Source organism: Sciurus carolinensis, chromosome 10 (genome assembly GCF_902686445.1).
Source record: "Sciurus carolinensis chromosome 10, mSciCar1.2, whole genome shotgun sequence".
In the NCBI taxonomy this organism is placed as follows: domain Eukaryota; kingdom Metazoa; phylum Chordata; class Mammalia; order Rodentia; family Sciuridae; genus Sciurus; species Sciurus carolinensis.
The window spans coordinates 25,280,009-25,285,361 of NC_062222.1; the positions used below are offsets into that span (position 1 = coordinate 25,280,009).

Below are 5,353 nucleotides of genomic sequence, written 5' to 3' on the forward strand. Positions count from 1 at the left end.
TGTTGGGATATAGAAAAATTATTGATTTATGTGTGTTGATCTTATATCCTGCTACTTTGCTAAACTCATTTATAAGCACTAGAAGTTTTCTGGTGGAGTTTTTTAGGTCTTCTAGATATAGGACCATGTCATTAGCCAATAGGGATAGTTTGACTTCTTCTTTTCCTATTTGTATCCCTTTTATTTCCTTCTCTTTTGCCTGGTTGTTCTGGCTAATGTTTCGAGAATTATACTGAAAAAGAGTGGTGAGAGTGGACTTCCTTATCTTGTTCCTGATTTCAGAAGAAGTGTTTTTAGTTTGTCTCCATTTAGTATGATGTTGGCTTTGGGGTTTGTCATAAATGGCCTTCATGATATTGAGGTTAAGCTCCTTCAATCCCTTGTTTCTCCAGTGTTTTTAACATGAATGGGTGTTGGATTTTATCAAAGGTCTTTTCTGCATCTATTGAGATGACCATGTGATTTTTGTCCTTAATTCTGTTTAAGAGATGAATTACATTTATCAATTTGTGTATGTTGAACCAACCTTGCATCCCTGGAATGAAAACCACTTGATCATGGTATATTATCTTGATTTGTTTTTGAATGCAATTTGCTAATATTTTATTTAGGATTTTCACATCTATATTGATCAAGGACATTGGTCTATAGTTTTCTTTCCTTTATGCATCTTTGTCTTATTTTGGTATCAGGGTTATACTAGCTTCATGAAAAGCATTTCAGAGTGTTCTCACTCCTTCAATTTTGTGGAATAGTTTCAGAAAGACTGGTGTTAGTTCTTCTGTAAAAAGTCTGGTAGAACTCAGCTAAGAATTCACTGGGTCCACCACTTTTCTTTTTTGGAAGACTTTTAATTGCTGTTTCAATTTAATAACATTATATTGGTCTGTTTAGGATTTCCATATCTTCCTGGTTAAATTTGGGTAGGTCATATGTATCTAAAAAATTTGTACATGTCTTCCAGATTTTTCAGTTTACTAGAGTATGAATTTTCAAAATAGGATCTAATAATCCTCTGGATTTCAAAGGGGTCTGTGTTGATATATCCTTTTTTATCCCTGATCTTCTTGATTTGCTTCTTCTCATCCTTTCTTTTGGTTAGTTTAGCTAAAATTTTGTCAATTTTATTTATCTTTTCAAAGAACCAACTCTTCATTACATTGATCCTGTGTATTGTTTTCTTATTTTCAATTTCACTGATTTCAACTCTGATCTTAATTATTTCCTGTCTTCTACTGGTTTGGGGGTTAGTTTGTTCTGTTTTTAAGGTCTTGAAGTGGAGCATAAGCTTATTTAGATGGGATCTCTCTAATTTTTTTTTTTTTTTTTTTTTTTTGGTGGTGCTGGGGATCGAACCCAGGCCCTTGTGCTTGCCAGGCAAGCACTCTACCAACTGAGCTATATCCCCAGCCCTCCAAATTCTTTAATGTAGGCACTCAGTGCTATAAATTTGCCTATCAGAACTGCTTTTGTACTGTTCCAGAAATTCTGATATGTTGTGTCTTTGTTCTTGTTCATTGCTAAGATTTTCTTTATTTCGGTTCTCAATTCTTCTTTGATCCAATCTTCATTTAAGAGAATATTACTGTCCAATCTCCATGTGTTTGTGGCTTCTATATTTTTCTTGCTGTTGATTTTCATTATGATCTGACAGGATATATGGAATTATATATTTTAATATATTTGTTAAGATTTGCTTTATTACCTAGAATATGAAATATATTGGGAAAAGTTTCATGAACAGCTAAGAATAAAATAAATTCAGCTATCCTGAGATAGAATATTCTGTAAATGTCCATTAGGTCCATTTGATTTACAGTGTTGTTTAGGTTGGAAATATCTTTGTTGATTTTTTGTTTTGATGACCTGTTGATGATAAGGGTGTATTGAAATCCCCTAATATTACTGTTTGGGGGGTTATGTGAAATTTAGTGTCATGGAGTATATTTTCCATGAAATTAGGTACATTGGCATTTGGGACATACATGTTTACTATGGATTGTTCCCTTTACTAGGATGTAATGTCTTTGTCTCTTCTGATTAATTTTTGCTTGAAATATACTTTGTCAGATATGAGAAGAGCTATTCCTGCTTGTTTTCTTGGACCATATACCTGGAATATATTTTGCCATCCTTTTACCTTCAGCCTGTGAGTGTATTTGCTTATAAGACGGATCTCTTGTAAACAGCATATAGTTGGATTGGAGTTTTGACCCATTCTGTTAATCTGTGTCTTTTAACTGGGAAGTTGAGACCATTAACATTCAGTGCTAGTGTGTGTTTGTGCTTCCTATCACATTGTGGTTTTGATGTATTTTATCCTGTCTCCCAATTTAGTGGATTATTCTTCTACTAAAATTCCTCTGTTTGTATGTTTGGGGCATTGATTGCTAGTTCCTCTGTGTGAAGTTTATCATTGAGTATTCTTTTAGTGCTGGTTTGGTACTCATGAATTCTTTTAGTTTATTCTTGTCAGGTTATTATCCTCCCCTCAAATTTGAAACTGAGTTTTGCTGGGCATAGTAACCAATCTTGGAAGTTGTTTTCTTTTAGGGTTTGGAAAATTTCATTCCAGGCCCTCCTTGATTTCAGGAACTGAGCAAAGAAATCAGAAGTGAGACTTATTTGTTTGCCTCTAAAGATGACCTGATGTTTCTCTCTTGGGGCTTTTAATATTCTTTCTTTTTTTTTTTTTTATTTTGTTATTATCTCCATTATGACATATCTTAGCAAGCTTCTCATTTGATTGGGTCTAGTTAGGGTCCTATAAGCCTCCTAAATGTGGATATTTATCTCATTTCTGATATGGGAGAAGTTTGGGGTAACTATCCCATCAAAATGTTTTTTAAGCCTTCAGTTTGTATCTCCATGCTCTCTTCTATCCCAAGATTCTCAGGTTTGGTCTTTTAAACTTGTTCAAGAGTTCTTGTATATTCTGGTCATCTTTTATAATTTTATCCCTGTACTGCCCTCTGTGTATTCAAGATCATATATGCTGTCCTCAATGCCTGAAGTTCTGTATTCGAGAGTTGAAGTTCTATTTTCTACACCATCTAGTCTGCTAGTGATGTCTTCAAATGAGTTTGTCATTTGATTAATCTCATTTCTCATTTCTGTGAGTTCTGCTTGGTTTCTTTTTTTATTACAGTAGTTTTTCATCTCCTTTACTCTTTTAGTTCCTTCCTTTGATCTTCTTGAAATTTTGATAATCACTTTTTTTATAATCTGTCTCTAGCTTTTCATCTACCTCATTATCAGTGGTTCCTTTGTTGGGGAGTTTTTTTCTGAACAGAGATTTGTTTGCCTGTTTTCAGAGGTCTTGGTCTTGTACATCAATTGAAGTGAATTCTTCTACCTCTTTTTTTGTGCATGTCCTTTTGTGTGTAGTTATTTGTTGTGGAACTTCTATTTTTGATATGTGTGTATTGCCAAGGGGTGGGACCTAAGTTCCCTCCCTGGTTGTTACTCCTTGGGTCCTTGGATGGTTTGAGGCTTTTTGTCTCCTCCCTTCTCTGAGTTCCAGTAATGTGAGGAAATGGTGAGTTTTGTAGCAGAATCTCTTTTAGTGAGAACCTGTGAACTTTTAGTGTCCCTGTAGGTTCCCCATATCTCAAGAACGGGGCAAAATAAACAATAGTAAAATTCGTTGCAGACAGTGAACAGAGTTAAAGTAAATTGCCAGATTCTACAATGAGATCTTCAACATTAATTGCCACCAATAAACAGGAACGGTGGGTTCAGCGATTGTCAGCAGCAGAAACAATAACCTTAAGCTAGCAAATAGCAGGTGTCAGGCAAGTCATCCACAGTGGTAATGACTGTAATAAGGTGAATGGTGGGGGCAGGGGTTATATAAACCATTTAGTTCTGAATAATGGTATAGATACAGATAATTGGAGGAAAAGGAAATGTGTTAGGAACTTAGAAAAGACTTTACATTTTCAGAAAGTGAATACAGAGAATGCAGAAGAGCAGTAGTAGGTAATGTTTATATAGAGGGAGGGGAAAAATAGAAGAAGCACAGTATTGGGAGAGAGGAAGAAAGAATGATAGAATTAAGATGATAAGATAATATTGAAAGAGAAATAAACACATAAAATAATACAGAATCATCAACCTAAGATGTACAATCCATGAACCCTAACCCTCACAAGACTTTGCTAGAAAAAGATAATTACATTTTTTAAAAATGCTGAATATGAGAGAAAAGAAGATAAATAAGTATATGTACACATGTACCTGAAAGAATTAGGACATCCAGAATTCACAGGCATGCATGTGTGCATGTGTGAGTGCATACATATGGAAGTAATAAGAAAAAAATAATTTGTGTGTGTGTGTATATATATTTAAAGAAGAAAAAAAATCCAATATCTTGGTATAGACTGAAGAGACCATTTCCATCTAAATGGTCAAAATATTTAACCAGAATGGGTGGTTAATGTCTATGTCCAATAGTCTTTCTTTTTCATTCTTAAGCACTGACACAACAAGGAGTGGGGTATGTTACTCCTTCCTGTTCTTGTATAGCTGAGTTACCAACTGGAGTGGCCTCAGATTGAAGCTGTTTGATAGAAGACTCAGTGTCCCTTCTCTCCAGTATGAGGTGGGGGTGGGTTAAGATGTACAGTTAATTTGCGTTTTGATCCTTTGCACCAGATCCATACATTCCCAGGGTGTCGCTTCTGCAGCGCATTCTGTGAGGGGAGATCCTGCAGGTGAGATCTACTAAGGCCTCAGGTCTAATCAGGCTAGGTTGAAGAGTGCCTTCTTTGTAGAAGAAAGGTTGATCTGCCCTAGGGCTAGACTTTGGCCCATCTTCCACAGAGAACAGGGGCCAATTCTGCACTCACTTTTGCCCAGGAGTTGGGCCTTCCTGGGTGCAATTCCTGAGTGCATTCACTCCTGCCCCCTCAGACTCCGGGTGTGCTTCAGCTGGTCAGGCGAGCAGCCAGTCACAGAGGCTCCCCTTTGCCCTTCCAACTCCAGTCCCCCTAGGTACAGTCCACTCCATGCCACTTCTCGTGTTACGCCACACACCACCTAGGTCCCTCAATAGGTGCCGCTTGGATACTGTTGTGTTGTTGTTGTTTTCCAATCTCCCAAGTCCCACCGATGTCATAGAGGGTGCACTCACCCCAAGGTGGCTCCTACCTCAGCTCTCCATGGCCGGTCAGGATATAGCACACCCTTTTTAACACCTGAGTGTGCTTTTCAAGGACCCGCACAAGGTTTGCCACCACTTCCTTCAGATAAGTTCAGGCAACATTTTCACTTTTTTGGTTTTGTTTTGTTTTGTTTTGCACATCACCTTTATTAAAAACTGCATTATTGTTACATTTGCAAATTTTTA

General features: G+C 36.7%; 1 non-coding gene across 1 annotated transcript; it reads right to left on the bottom strand.

Annotated features, from left to right (window-relative positions):
* Positions 1 to 1,335: 1,335 nt before the first annotated feature.
* On the bottom strand, positions 1,336 to 1,408 carry Trnaa-ggc (transfer RNA alanine (anticodon GGC)). The gene has a single exon. It is a non-coding gene; the product is annotated as a tRNA-Ala (tRNA).
* Positions 1,409 to 5,353: the final 3,945 nt, after the last annotated feature.